This window comes from Rhinoderma darwinii, unplaced genomic scaffold (assembly GCF_050947455.1).
Source record: "Rhinoderma darwinii isolate aRhiDar2 unplaced genomic scaffold, aRhiDar2.hap1 Scaffold_572, whole genome shotgun sequence".
Lineage (NCBI taxonomy): Eukaryota > Metazoa > Chordata > Amphibia > Anura > Rhinodermatidae > Rhinoderma > Rhinoderma darwinii.
In genome coordinates this window covers 79,309-94,353 of record NW_027464125.1, presented here as the reverse complement: position 1 = coordinate 94,353, position 15,045 = coordinate 79,309, and the positions used below count along the sequence as shown (strand labels likewise).

The window sequence follows — 15,045 nt, the reverse complement described above, 5'->3', positions numbered from 1 at the left end:
CGGGAGGTGAATAACGGCCGGAGAGGAAGCCAGACAGGATTTGCTTCTTTTGCTTGCACCACAATGCAGTGCTGAAAGAGGAGGAATCTACATAAAAACGCCTTCCTGGCAACGCCCAAATGCCCTGCTGCCATGCAGATAAACACTGGCAGCGGCAGCAAGTGCATGCCCACAGCCACCCCTTGTTCCTTCACACCTTGTATCAGCTGTAATCCAGTCCAGTCCAGTGCTGCCTGCTGAGCAGCACTGACCAACACTGCCTGGGCCCAGGCTTTTATCTCTGAGGCCCCATTATGATGTCAGAAAGCTGGCTCTGGAATCCTGAGGGCTCCACTATGACACGTGCAAAGTTCCGTCTGAACTTTATATAAGACGGTGAGGCTCAGTCAGTCACTCAGTGTTGCCTGAGAGGGCAACACTGCAACAGCCGGCCGCCAGGCTGTCTTTTTTTTGCACAGCTAGTTGCCTCCAGGAGGCCACAAGAGGGAGACAAGGGACTGCAAAATGGAAAATAGGCATCCACCAACTTTACAGACAACTTCTCCTTGCTCCTACAACCTCCATCCTTGCACAGTTTGTTATTCTTCTAGGTAACATAGTAACAAATCCAAATTGCTGCTCTCTTTGTAGGCAAGCAAGGCTTTGTTGCAACTGCAATTCTTACTTCTTCTTGAAATGTAGGGACGACAGTACATTCCATCACATCCATCTAGTGTACACAGGTAGGTCCATTGTGGCGGGCAGGCGAGCGGGCGGGCTGCTTTATTGGCTGTTTGCTGTTCCCCTACTCCACTCCACTATTTGACTGTTGTGCTGCATCAATCAATCAATCAATCAATCAATCAATCAATCAGTGGCTGGCTCAGGTGCAGCTCTTTAACTTACCTAAAAGGGAGGGCGGAGAGAAGACAAGGAAGGTGAATGAGGTGTTCCAATGTGAAATGCCGGAAACACAGAAACACAGACGACACACAACAAGAGGTGGCAATCTATTCATTAATTGCATTTAATCAATGAGCTCATTATCACTCATGCATTGTCCAACAGGTGTTGAAATAATGGGATTAAAAGGGGAGATCCCTTCAGAAAGACAGAAACAATAGCAAAGACAAAAAACACTTTTGGAATCTGCTTTTAGTCAACACATAAGGAAAGGGTGCACCGGTCCTGGAAATACTGCAATACCAGGTCAATGCGTGGAGTGGACAGAGCAAGCTCTATTTCCATCTCCCTGTTCTAAAAATCCATTTAATATATGGTCCCCAGATAGGGGACGTATCAGATATTAAACTGATAAGAACAGATACTACACTTGATCTTAGCCAAAAGGCCGAGAAGCGATAACCCGAACGGGCCGCGCGTTGCCCGAGCCTGCCCGATACTGCTGTTCAGCCCTTGCAGCGATTCAGCCTACTTCTAGGCAATTCCATGGGGCCCTGCAGGCTCACACACTCACAGCTACACGGGAGGTGAATAACGGCCGGAGAGGAAGCCAGACAGGATTTGCTTCTTTTGCTTGCACCACAATGCAGTGCTGAAAGAGGAGGAATCTACATAAAAACGCCTTCCTGGCAACGCCCAAATGCCCTGCTGCCATGCAGATAAACACTGGCAGCGGCAGCAAGTGCATGCCCACAGCCACCCCTTGTTCCTTCACACCTTGTATCAGCTGTAATCCAGTCCAGTCCAGTGCTGCCTGCTGAGCAGCACTGACCAACACTGCCTGGGCCCAGGCTTTTATCTCTGAGGCCCCATTATGATGTCAGAAAGCTGGCTCTGGAATCCTGAGGGCTCCACTATGACACGTGCAAAGTTCCGTCTGAACTTTATATAAGACGGTGAGGCTCAGTCAGTCACTCAGTGTTGCCTGAGAGGGCAACACTGCAACAGCCGGCCGCCAGGCTGTCTTTTTTTTGCACAGCTAGTTGCCTCCAGGAGGCCACAAGAGGGAGACAAGGGACTGCAAAATGGAAAATAGGCATCCACCAACTTTACAGACAACTTCTCCTTGCTCCTACAACCTCCATCCTTGCACAGTTTGTTATTCTTCTAGGTAACATAGTAACAAATCCAAATTGCTGCTCTCTTTGTAGGCAAGCAAGGCTTTGTTGCAACTGCAATTCTTACTTCTTCTTGAAATGTAGGGACGACAGTACATTCCATCACATCCATCTAGTGTACACAGGTAGGTCCATTGTGGCGGGCAGGCGAGCGGGCGGGCTGCTTTATTGGCTGTTTGCTGTTCCCCTACTCCACTCCACTATTTGACTGTTGTGCTGCATCAATCAATCAATCAATCAATCAATCAATCAATCAATCAATCAATCAATCAGTGGCTGGCTCAGGTGCAGCTCTTTAACTTACCTAAAAGGGAGGGCGGAGAGAAGACAAGGAAGGTGAATGAGGTGTTCCAATGTGAAATGCCGGAAACACAGAAACACAGACGACACACAACAAGAGGTGGCAATCTATTCATTAATTGCATTTAATCAATGAGCTCATTATCACTCATGCATTGTCCAACAGGTGTTGAAATAATGGGATTAAAAGGGGAGATCCCTTCAGAAAGACAGAAACAATAGCAAAGACAAAAAACACTTTTGGAATCTGCTTTTAGTCAACACATAAGGAAAGGGTGCACCGGTCCTGGAAATACTGAAATACCAGGTCAATGCGTGGAGTGGACAGAGCAAGCTCTATTTCCATCTCCCTGTTCTAAAAATCCATTTAATATATGGTCCCCAGATAGGGGACGTATCAGATATTAAACTGATAAGAACAGATACTACACTTGATCTTAGCCAAAAGGCCGAGAAGCGATAACCCGAACGGGCCGCGCGTTGCCCGAGCCTGCCCGATACTGCTGTTCAGCCCTTGCAGCGATTCAGCCTACTTCTAGGCAATTCCATGGGGCCCTGCAGGCTCACACACTCACAGCTACACGGGAGGTGAATAAAGGCCGGAGAGGAAGCCAGACAGGATTTGCTTCTTTTGCTTGCACCACAATGCAGTGCTGAAAGAGGAGGAATCTACATAAAAACGCCTTCCTGGCAACGCCCAAATGCCCTGCTGCCATGCAGATAAACACTGGCAGCGGCAGCAAGTGCATGCCCACAGCCACCCCTTGTTCCTTCACACCTTGTATCAGCTGTAATCCAGTCCAGTCCAGTGCTGCCTGCTGAGCAGCACTGACCAACACTGCCTGGGCCCAGGCTTTTATCTCTGAGGCCCCATTATGATGTCAGAAAGCTGGCTCTGGAATCCTGAGGGCTCCACTATGACACGTGCAAAGTTCCGTCTGAACTTTATATAAGACGGTGAGGCTCAGTCAGTCACTCAGTGTTGCCTGAGAGGGCAACACTGCAACAGCCGGCCGCCAGGCTGTCTTTTTTTTGCACAGCTAGTTGCCTCCAGGAGGCCACAAGAGGGAGACAAGGGACTGCAAAATGGAAAATAGGCATCCACCAACTTTACAGACAACTTCTCCTTGCTCCTACAACCTCCATCCTTGCACAGTTTGTTATTCTTCTAGGTAACATAGTAACAAATCCAAATTGCTGCTCTCTTTGTAGGCAAGCAAGGCTTTGTTGCAACTGCAATTCTTACTTCTTCTTGAAATGTAGGGACGACAGTACATTCCATCACATCCATCTAGTGTACACAGGTAGGTCCATTGTGGCGGGCAGGCGAGCGGGCGGGCTGCTTTATTGGCTGTTTGCTGTTCCCCTACTCCACTCCACTATTTGACTGTTGTGCTGCATCAATCAATCAATCAATCAATCAATCAATCAATCAATCAATCAATCAGTGGCTGGCTCAGGTGCAGCTCTTTAACTTACCTAAAAGGGAGGGCGGAGAGAAGACAAGGAAGGTGAATGAGGTGTTCCAATGTGAAATGCCGGAAACACAGAAACACAGACGACACACAACAAGAGGTGGCAATCTATTCATTAATTGCATTTAATCAATGAGCTCATTATCACTCATGCATTGTCCAACAGGTGTTGAAATAATGGGATTAAAAGGGGAGATCCCTTCAGAAAGACAGAAACAATAGCAAAGACAAAAAACACTTTTGGAATCTGCTTTTAGTCAACACATAAGGAAAGGGTGCACCGGTCCTGGAAATACTGCAATACCAGGTCAATGCGTGGAGTGGACAGAGCAAGCTCTATTTCCATCTCCCTGTTCTAAAAATCCATTTAATATATGGTCCCCAGATAGGGGACGTATCAGATATTAAACTGATAAGAACAGATACTACACTTGATCTTAGCCAAAAGGCCGAGAAGCGATAACCCGAACGGGCCGCGCGTTGCCCGAGCCTGCCCGATACTGCTGTTCAGCCCTTGCAGCGATTCAGCCTACTTCTAGGCAATTCCATGGGGCCCTGCAGGCTCACACACTCACAGCTACACGGGAGGTGAATAAAGGCCGGAGAGGAAGCCAGACAGGATTTGCTTCTTTTGCTTGCACCACAATGCAGTGCTGAAAGAGGAGGAATCTACATAAAAACGCCTTCCTGGCAACGCCCAAATGCCCTGCTGCCATGCAGATAAACACTGGCAGCGGCAGCAAGTGCATGCCCACAGCCACCCCTTGTTCCTTCACACCTTGTATCAGCTGTAATCCAGTCCAGTCCAGTGCTGCCTGCTGAGCAGCACTGACCAACACTGCCTGGGCCCAGGCTTTTATCTCTGAGGCCCCATTATGATGTCAGAAAGCTGGCTCTGGAATCCTGAGGGCTCCACTATGACACGTGCAAAGTTCCGTCTGAACTTTATATAAGACGGTGAGGCTCAGTCAGTCACTCAGTGTTGCCTGAGAGGGCAACACTGCAACAGCCGGCCGCCAGGCTGTCTTTTTTTTGCACAGCTAGTTGCCTCCAGGAGGCCACAAGAGGGAGACAAGGGACTGCAAAATGGAAAATAGGCATCCACCAACTTTACAGACAACTTCTCCTTGCTCCTACAACCTCCATCCTTGCACAGTTTGTTATTCTTCTAGGTAACATAGTAACAAATCCAAATTGCTGCTCTCTTTGTAGGCAAGCAAGGCTTTGTTGCAACTGCAATTCTTACTTCTTCTTGAAATGTAGGGACGACAGTACATTCCATCACATCCATCTAGTGTACACAGGTAGGTCCATTGTGGCGGGCAGGCGAGCGGGCGGGCTGCTTTATTGGCTGTTTGCTGTTCCCCTACTCCACTCCACTATTTGACTGTTGTGCTGCATCAATCAATCAATCAATCAATCAATCAATCAATCAATCAATCAATCAATCAATCAATCAGTGGCTGGCTCAGGTGCAGCTCTTTAACTTACCTAAAAGGGAGGGCGGAGAGAAGACAAGGAAGGTGAATGAGGTGTTCCAATGTGAAATGCCGGAAACACAGAAACACAGACGACACACAACAAGAGGTGGCAATCTATTCATTAATTGCATTTAATCAATGAGCTCATTATCACTCATGCATTGTCCAACAGGTGTTGAAATAATGGGATTAAAAGGGGAGATCCCTTCAGAAAGACAGAAACAATAGCAAAGACAAAAAACACTTTTGGAATCTGCTTTTAGTCAACACATAAGGAAAGGGTGCACCGGTCCTGGAAATACTGCAATACCAGGTCAATGCGTGGAGTGGACAGAGCAAGCTCTATTTCCATCTCCCTGTTCTAAAAATCCATTTAATATATGGTCCCCAGATAGGGGACGTATCAGATATTAAACTGATAAGAACAGATACTACACTTGATCTTAGCCAAAAGGCCGAGAAGCGATAACCCGAACGGGCCGCGCGTTGCCCGAGCCTGCCCGATACTGCTGTTCAGCCCTTGCAGCGATTCAGCCTACTTCTAGGCAATTCCATGGGGCCCTGCAGGCTCACACACTCACAGCTACACGGGAGGTGAATAAAGGCCGGAGAGGAAGCCAGACAGGATTTGCTTCTTTTGCTTGCACCACAATGCAGTGCTGAAAGAGGAGGAATCTACATAAAAACGCCTTCCTGGCAACGCCCAAATGCCCTGCTGCCATGCAGATAAACACTGGCAGCGGCAGCAAGTGCATGCCCACAGCCACCCCTTGTTCCTTCACACCTTGTATCAGCTGTAATCCAGTCCAGTCCAGTGCTGCCTGCTGAGCAGCACTGACCAACACTGCCTGGGCCCAGGCTTTTATCTCTGAGGCCCCATTATGATGTCAGAAAGCTGGCTCTGGAATCCTGAGGGCTCCACTATGACACGTGCAAAGTTCCGTCTGAACTTTATATAAGACGGTGAGGCTCAGTCAGTCACTCAGTGTTGCCTGAGAGGGCAACACTGCAACAGCCGGCCGCCAGGCTGTCTTTTTTTTGCACAGCTAGTTGCCTCCAGGAGGCCACAAGAGGGAGACAAGGGACTGCAAAATGGAAAATAGGCATCCACCAACTTTACAGACAACTTCTCCTTGCTCCTACAACCTCCATCCTTGCACAGTTTGTTATTCTTCTAGGTAACATAGTAACAAATCCAAATTGCTGCTCTCTTTGTAGGCAAGCAAGGCTTTGTTGCAACTGCAATTCTTACTTCTTCTTGAAATGTAGGGACGACAGTACATTCCATCACATCCATCTAGTGTACACAGGTAGGTCCATTGTGGCGGGCAGGCGAGCGGGCGGGCTGCTTTATTGGCTGTTTGCTGTTCCCCTACTCCACTCCACTATTTGACTGTTGTGCTGCATCAATCAATCAATCAATCAATCAATCAATCAATCAATCAATCAATCAATCAGTGGCTGGCTCAGGTGCAGCTCTTTAACTTACCTAAAAGGGAGGGCGGAGAGAAGACAAGGAAGGTGAATGAGGTGTTCCAATGTGAAATGCCGGAAACACAGAAACACAGACGACACACAACAAGAGGTGGCAATCTATTCATTAATTGCATTTAATCAATGAGCTCATTATCACTCATGCATTGTCCAACAGGTGTTGAAATAATGGGATTAAAAGGGGAGATCCCTTCAGAAAGACAGAAACAATAGCAAAGACAAAAAACACTTTTGGAATCTGCTTTTAGTCAACACATAAGGAAAGGGTGCACCGGTCCTGGAAATACTGCAATACCAGGTCAATGCGTGGAGTGGACAGAGCAAGCTCTATTTCCATCTCCCTGTTCTAAAAATCCATTTAATATATGGTCCCCAGATAGGGGACGTATCAGATATTAAACTGATAAGAACAGATACTACACTTGATCTTAGCCAAAAGGCCGAGAAGCGATAACCCGAACGGGCCGCGCGTTGCCCGAGCCTGCCCGATACTGCTGTTCAGCCCTTGCAGCGATTCAGCCTACTTCTAGGCAATTCCATGGGGCCCTGCAGGCTCACACACTCACAGCTACACGGGAGGTGAATAAAGGCCGGAGAGGAAGCCAGACAGGATTTGCTTCTTTTGCTTGCACCACAATGCAGTGCTGAAAGAGGAGGAATCTACATAAAAACGCCTTCCTGGCAACGCCCAAATGCCCTGCTGCCATGCAGATAAACACTGGCAGCGGCAGCAAGTGCATGCCCACAGCCACCCCTTGTTCCTTCACACCTTGTATCAGCTGTAATCCAGTCCAGTCCAGTGCTGCCTGCTGAGCAGCACTGACCAACACTGCCTGGGCCCAGGCTTTTATCTCTGAGGCCCCATTATGATGTCAGAAAGCTGGCTCTGGAATCCTGAGGGCTCCACTATGACACGTGCAAAGTTCCGTCTGAACTTTATATAAGACGGTGAGGCTCAGTCAGTCACTCAGTGTTGCCTGAGAGGGCAACACTGCAACAGCCGGCCGCCAGGCTGTCTTTTTTTTGCACAGCTAGTTGCCTCCAGGAGGCCACAAGAGGGAGACAAGGGACTGCAAAATGGAAAATAGGCATCCACCAACTTTACAGACAACTTCTCCTTGCTCCTACAACCTCCATCCTTGCACAGTTTGTTATTCTTCTAGGTAACATAGTAACAAATCCAAATTGCTGCTCTCTTTGTAGGCAAGCAAGGCTTTGTTGCAACTGCAATTCTTACTTCTTCTTGAAATGTAGGGACGACAGTACATTCCATCACATCCATCTAGTGTACACAGGTAGGTCCATTGTGGCGGGCAGGCGAGCGGGCGGGCTGCTTTATTGGCTGTTTGCTGTTCCCCTACTCCACTCCACTATTTGACTGTTGTGCTGCATCAATCAATCAATCAATCAATCAATCAATCAATCAATCAATCAATCAATCAATCAATCAGTGGCTGGCTCAGGTGCAGCTCTTTAACTTACCTAAAAGGGAGGGCGGAGAGAAGACAAGGAAGGTGAATGAGGTGTTCCAATGTGAAATGCCGGAAACACAGAAACACAGACGACACACAACAAGAGGTGGCAATCTATTCATTAATTGCATTTAATCAATGAGCTCATTATCACTCATGCATTGTCCAACAGGTGTTGAAATAATGGGATTAAAAGGGGAGATCCCTTCAGAAAGACAGAAACAATAGCAAAGACAAAAAACACTTTTGGAATCTGCTTTTAGTCAACACATAAGGAAAGGGTGCACCGGTCCTGGAAATACTGCAATACCAGGTCAATGCGTGGAGTGGACAGAGCAAGCTCTATTTCCATCTCCCTGTTCTAAAAATCCATTTAATATATGGTCCCCAGATAGGGGACGTATCAGATATTAAACTGATAAGAACAGATACTACACTTGATCTTAGCCAAAAGGCCGAGAAGCGATAACCCGAACGGGCCGCGCGTTGCCCGAGCCTGCCCGATACTGCTGTTCAGCCCTTGCAGCGATTCAGCCTACTTCTAGGCAATTCCATGGGGCCCTGCAGGCTCACACACTCACAGCTACACGGGAGGTGAATAAAGGCCGGAGAGGAAGCCAGACAGGATTTGCTTCTTTTGCTTGCACCACAATGCAGTGCTGAAAGAGGAGGAATCTACATAAAAACGCCTTCCTGGCAACGCCCAAATGCCCTGCTGCCATGCAGATAAACACTGGCAGCGGCAGCAAGTGCATGCCCACAGCCACCCCTTGTTCCTTCACACCTTGTATCAGCTGTAATCCAGTCCAGTCCAGTGCTGCCTGCTGAGCAGCACTGACCAACACTGCCTGGGCCCAGGCTTTTATCTCTGAGGCCCCATTATGATGTCAGAAAGCTGGCTCTGGAATCCTGAGGGCTCCACTATGACACGTGCAAAGTTCCGTCTGAACTTTATATAAGACGGTGAGGCTCAGTCAGTCACTCAGTGTTGCCTGAGAGGGCAACACTGCAACAGCCGGCCGCCAGGCTGTCTTTTTTTTGCACAGCTAGTTGCCTCCAGGAGGCCACAAGAGGGAGACAAGGGACTGCAAAATGGAAAATAGGCATCCACCAACTTTACAGACAACTTCTCCTTGCTCCTACAACCTCCATCCTTGCACAGTTTGTTATTCTTCTAGGTAACATAGTAACAAATCCAAATTGCTGCTCTCTTTGTAGGCAAGCAAGGCTTTGTTGCAACTGCAATTCTTACTTCTTCTTGAAATGTAGGGACGACAGTACATTCCATCACATCCATCTAGTGTACACAGGTAGGTCCATTGTGGCGGGCAGGCGAGCGGGCGGGCTGCTTTATTGGCTGTTTGCTGTTCCCCTACTCCACTCCACTATTTGACTGTTGTGCTGCATCAATCAATCAATCAATCAATCAATCAATCAATCAGTGGCTGGCTCAGGTGCAGCTCTTTAACTTACCTAAAAGGGAGGGCGGAGAGAAGACAAGGAAGGTGAATGAGGTGTTCCAATGTGAAATGCCGGAAACACAGAAACACAGACGACACACAACAAGAGGTGGCAATCTATTCATTAATTGCATTTAATCAATGAGCTCATTATCACTCATGCATTGTCCAACAGGTGTTGAAATAATGGGATTAAAAGGGGAGATCCCTTCAGAAAGACAGAAACAATAGCAAAGACAAAAAACACTTTTGGAATCTGCTTTTAGTCAACACATAAGGAAAGGGTGCACCGGTCCTGGAAATACTGCAATACCAGGTCAATGCGTGGAGTGGACAGAGCAAGCTCTATTTCCATCTCCCTGTTCTAAAAATCCATTTAATATATGGTCCCCAGATAGGGGACGTATCAGATATTAAACTGATAAGAACAGATACTACACTTGATCTTAGCCAAAAGGCCGAGAAGCGATAACCCGAACGGGCCGCGCGTTGCCCGAGCCTGCCCGATACTGCTGTTCAGCCCTTGCAGCGATTCAGCCTACTTCTAGGCAATTCCATGGGGCCCTGCAGGCTCACACACTCACAGCTACACGGGAGGTGAATAAAGGCCGGAGAGGAAGCCAGACAGGATTTGCTTCTTTTGCTTGCACCACAATGCAGTGCTGAAAGAGGAGGAATCTACATAAAAACGCCTTCCTGGCAACGCCCAAATGCCCTGCTGCCATGCAGATAAACACTGGCAGCGGCAGCAAGTGCATGCCCACAGCCACCCCTTGTTCCTTCACACCTTGTATCAGCTGTAATCCAGTCCAGTCCAGTGCTGCCTGCTGAGCAGCACTGACCAACACTGCCTGGGCCCAGGCTTTTATCTCTGAGGCCCCATTATGATGTCAGAAAGCTGGCTCTGGAATCCTGAGGGCTCCACTATGACACGTGCAAAGTTCCGTCTGAACTTTATATAAGACGGTGAGGCTCAGTCAGTCACTCAGTGTTGCCTGAGAGGGCAACACTGCAACAGCCGGCCGCCAGGCTGTCTTTTTTTTGCACAGCTAGTTGCCTCCAGGAGGCCACAAGAGGGAGACAAGGGACTGCAAAATGGAAAATAGGCATCCACCAACTTTACAGACAACTTCTCCTTGCTCCTACAACCTCCATCCTTGCACAGTTTGTTATTCTTCTAGGTAACATAGTAACAAATCCAAATTGCTGCTCTCTTTGTAGGCAAGCAAGGCTTTGTTGCAACTGCAATTCTTACTTCTTCTTGAAATGTAGGGACGACAGTACATTCCATCACATCCATCTAGTGTACACAGGTAGGTCCATTGTGGCGGGCAGGCGAGCGGGCGGGCTGCTTTATTGGCTGTTTGCTGTTCCCCTACTCCACTCCACTATTTGACTGTTGTGCTGCATCAATCAATCAATCAATCAATCAATCAATCAATCAATCAATCAATCAATCAATCAATCAGTGGCTGGCTCAGGTGCAGCTCTTTAACTTACCTAAAAGGGAGGGCGGAGAGAAGACAAGGAAGGTGAATGAGGTGTTCCAATGTGAAATGCCGGAAACACAGAAACACAGACGACACACAACAAGAGGTGGCAATCTATTCATTAATTGCATTTAATCAATGAGCTCATTATCACTCATGCATTGTCCAACAGGTGTTGAAATAATGGGATTAAAAGGGGAGATCCCTTCAGAAAGACAGAAACAATAGCAAAGACAAAAAACACTTTTGGAATCTGCTTTTAGTCAACACATAAGGAAAGGGTGCACCGGTCCTGGAAATACTGCAATACCAGGTCAATGCGTGGAGTGGACAGAGCAAGCTCTATTTCCATCTCCCTGTTCTAAAAATCCATTTAATATATGGTCCCCAGATAGGGGACGTATCAGATATTAAACTGATAAGAACAGATACTACACTTGATCTTAGCCAAAAGGCCGAGAAGCGATAACCCGAACGGGCCGCGCGTTGCCCGAGCCTGCCCGATACTGCTGTTCAGCCCTTGCAGCGATTCAGCCTACTTCTAGGCAATTCCATGGGGCCCTGCAGGCTCACACACTCACAGCTACACGGGAGGTGAATAAAGGCCGGAGAGGAAGCCAGACAGGATTTGCTTCTTTTGCTTGCACCACAATGCAGTGCTGAAAGAGGAGGAATCTACATAAAAACGCCTTCCTGGCAACGCCCAAATGCCCTGCTGCCATGCAGATAAACACTGGCAGCGGCAGCAAGTGCATGCCCACAGCCACCCCTTGTTCCTTCACACCTTGTATCAGCTGTAATCCAGTCCAGTCCAGTGCTGCCTGCTGAGCAGCACTGACCAACACTGCCTGGGCCCAGGCTTTTATCTCTGAGGCCCCATTATGATGTCAGAAAGCTGGCTCTGGAATCCTGAGGGCTCCACTATGACACGTGCAAAGTTCCGTCTGAACTTTATATAAGACGGTGAGGCTCAGTCAGTCACTCAGTGTTGCCTGAGAGGGCAACACTGCAACAGCCGGCCGCCAGGCTGTCTTTTTTTTGCACAGCTAGTTGCCTCCAGGAGGCCACAAGAGGGAGACAAGGGACTGCAAAATGGAAAATAGGCATCCACCAACTTTACAGACAACTTCTCCTTGCTCCTACAACCTCCATCCTTGCACAGTTTGTTATTCTTCTAGGTAACATAGTAACAAATCCAAATTGCTGCTCTCTTTGTAGGCAAGCAAGGCTTTGTTGCAACTGCAATTCTTACTTCTTCTTGAAATGTAGGGACGACAGTACATTCCATCACATCCATCTAGTGTACACAGGTAGGTCCATTGTGGCGGGCAGGCGAGCGGGCGGGCTGCTTTATTGGCTGTTTGCTGTTCCCCTACTCCACTCCACTATTTGACTGTTGTGCTGCATCAATCAATCAATCAATCAATCAATCAATCAATCAATCAATCAGTGGCTGGCTCAGGTGCAGCTCTTTTTTTTTTTAACTCAATAAATTTTTATTGAAATTTTTCACCACATATTTAACAAACATTTGTTATTCAATGCATAAGGTATGTAAAACTTGCATCTTCTTGCTAATATTTTATATTATACTATATTATACCGACATATCATCAAGTTACCTTCCATTAGGCGAAAACACTATAACTTTGCAGTTAAACCTTACATTTGAGATAACCCATTACCTATGAGATGTACAATATTCCTTTCCGTATTTAGTACTATCTTATCTCATCTTTTCTTTTGGGGCCTAGCAAATTATACTCTTTATTTCTCTATTCTCTTCTCTCCTAATTTGCATTTCTTATTTAAAAATTTTCCTGTCCTTTCTAAGAAATAATGTTGTGGACACTCTTTAACCATGGATCCCAGTCTGACTCATATTTAGGTATTGAATGATTCTTGTATGCCATCATCTTTTCATGTGAGCATGTGCTATTAACGTGTGCGATAATTTCTGTCATTGAGGGAGTTGTTATACTTTTCCAGTACCTGGTTATTGCTACTTTGGTCGCGATGAATATGTGGGCGGCTATTATTCTAAATTCTCTCGGAATGTCTTCAATGTTTAAAAAAACTAGTGCTAATGAAGGGGATGGAATTAGTGTAATCCCTACTATGTCTGACAGTAGTTGAAATGAGTTCCTCCATATGCTTTGGATTAATGGACAAGTCCATAAAATATGTATCAAGGTGCCTCTACTTCCACAATTCCTCCAACAGTAATGTGAGGCCTCTGGATATATGCGTTGAAGTTTATCTGGCGTGTAATACCACCTGAGTATCGTTTTCATCCCTGATTCATAATGAAGAGTACATTTCAAATGTTTTGCTATGAAAGTAAGTGCACTAGTCCATTCCTGCTCCGAATGTACCTTCCCTAGTTCTCTCTCCCAAGCAAGGTAGGATGTAGACTTTTCAAACATATTTTTAGCTCCTAAAAGATCATATATAGGCCTCAGTCCTTTAAGAAGCCTTCCGGTTTGAGACCACATTCTGAAAATGTCCGCATTGGCTGTAACCTCGAACGGACACTCTGTTTGCATGAGATGTCTGATTCTCAGGAATTTATAAAATTCAGTATTTGGGATATTGAATTGGATATGTAAGAAATTAAATTGTACCAATTGGTTATCCTCCATCAAAGATGACATCTGTGTAATACCCCTTTCCTTCCAAGACCGTAGGTTCAGGTCAGGTATAAGGAGCTCTAGTACTTCTATCGGTGCAATTGGGAGTATAGAAAATGTAGAAGTAACGCTAAGTGTGTGGAATTTATTCCAATTTTGTAAGGAGGTAGCAAGAAAATATGGCAAGTGAGAGTGATGCGCCTTGGAATGTAGCTCTCCTAACAGAAGAGCTTTTAAATTGGTTATGGGGGATACTGATGATTCAATATGTACCCAATGTTTGGAGGTGTCTCCCACCCACCAGTCTTTCAATTGGGATATCTGGGTTGCTAGATAATAATGCTGAATATTTGGTAAACTCAAGCCCCCACATTTTTTCCCTTTATTCAAAATCTTAGCTGCTATTCGCGGTTTCCTCTTCTGCCAAATATATGCGTTTAACAATTTATTTGTTTTATTAAAAAAGGAAAAGGGCATTTTAATCGATAGTGTCCGGAACAGGTAAAGTAATTTTGGAAGTACTAGCATTTTAAAGGCTGCTATGCGTCCTATCCATGAGACTTCATTTATTGCTAGTTGTTTCAGTTCTAATTCCATTTGGGATAACATACTATGATAGTTGGCTTGATATAACTGCGATATTTTGGGAGTGATATTTATCCCCAGATATTTTATGTGAGATTGTTGCCAATCCAACTGGAATTCTTTTTTCAAAAATTCGCTTTCTGCTGGTGAGCAGTTCAAAGATATAGCTTGGGATTTCCCCATGTTAATTTTGTAAAACGCTATATGTCCAAATTCCTGTATGATCTGGAATGCTGCTGCCATTGAGGTTTTTGGTTTTTCTAGGGTTAATATTATGTCATCTGCATACAAGGATATACAATGCTCACGCCCTCCTATGTTTATTCCTGAAATCTCCTGCTTCTGTCTAAGAGCTTGAGCCAGAGGCTCTATAGAGAGGACAAAAATCAAAGGTGACAATGGACATCCTTGTCTTGTCCCGTTTGTTATTTCAAAATCTTTAGATAAGGCACCATTGACGAAAACTCTTGCCGACGGGACTGTATATAAAGCTTTGATTGCATTTGTAATAGAACCTTCAAATCCCATTTCTTCTAACACTGCAAAGACAAATGACCAATTTACCCTGTCAAAAGCTTTTTCTGCGTCTAGAGTCACC

The 15,045-nt window shown here is 46.2% G+C and overlaps 8 non-coding genes across 8 annotated transcripts; all 8 read right to left on the bottom strand.

Annotated features, from left to right (window-relative positions):
- Nucleotides 1-1,151: 1,151 nt before the first annotated feature.
- On the bottom strand, nucleotides 1,152-1,342 carry LOC142724090 (U2 spliceosomal RNA). Its single transcript, XR_012875938.1, has one exon. It is a non-coding gene; the product is annotated as a U2 spliceosomal RNA (small nuclear RNA).
- Nucleotides 1,343-2,630: 1,288 nt separating this feature from the next.
- On the bottom strand, nucleotides 2,631-2,821 carry LOC142724134 (U2 spliceosomal RNA). The gene has a single exon (XR_012875978.1). It is a non-coding gene; the product is annotated as a U2 spliceosomal RNA (small nuclear RNA).
- Nucleotides 2,822-4,105: 1,284 nt separating this feature from the next.
- LOC142724089 (U2 spliceosomal RNA) lies at nucleotides 4,106-4,296 on the bottom strand. The gene has a single exon (XR_012875937.1). It is a non-coding gene; the product is annotated as a U2 spliceosomal RNA (small nuclear RNA).
- Nucleotides 4,297-5,592: 1,296 nt separating this feature from the next.
- On the bottom strand, nucleotides 5,593-5,783 carry LOC142724087 (U2 spliceosomal RNA). The gene has a single exon (XR_012875935.1). It is a non-coding gene; the product is annotated as a U2 spliceosomal RNA (small nuclear RNA).
- A 1,288-nt stretch (nucleotides 5,784-7,071) lies between these two features.
- Nucleotides 7,072-7,262, bottom strand: LOC142724086 (U2 spliceosomal RNA). The gene has a single exon (XR_012875934.1). It is a non-coding gene; the product is annotated as a U2 spliceosomal RNA (small nuclear RNA).
- Nucleotides 7,263-8,558: 1,296 nt separating this feature from the next.
- LOC142724084 (U2 spliceosomal RNA) lies at nucleotides 8,559-8,749 on the bottom strand. Its single transcript, XR_012875933.1, has one exon. It is a non-coding gene; the product is annotated as a U2 spliceosomal RNA (small nuclear RNA).
- A 1,272-nt stretch (nucleotides 8,750-10,021) lies between these two features.
- On the bottom strand, nucleotides 10,022-10,212 carry LOC142724083 (U2 spliceosomal RNA). Its single transcript, XR_012875932.1, has one exon. It is a non-coding gene; the product is annotated as a U2 spliceosomal RNA (small nuclear RNA).
- Nucleotides 10,213-11,508: 1,296 nt separating this feature from the next.
- Nucleotides 11,509-11,699, bottom strand: LOC142724082 (U2 spliceosomal RNA). Its single transcript, XR_012875931.1, has one exon. It is a non-coding gene; the product is annotated as a U2 spliceosomal RNA (small nuclear RNA).
- Between the last annotated feature and the right edge of the window lie 3,346 nt (nucleotides 11,700-15,045).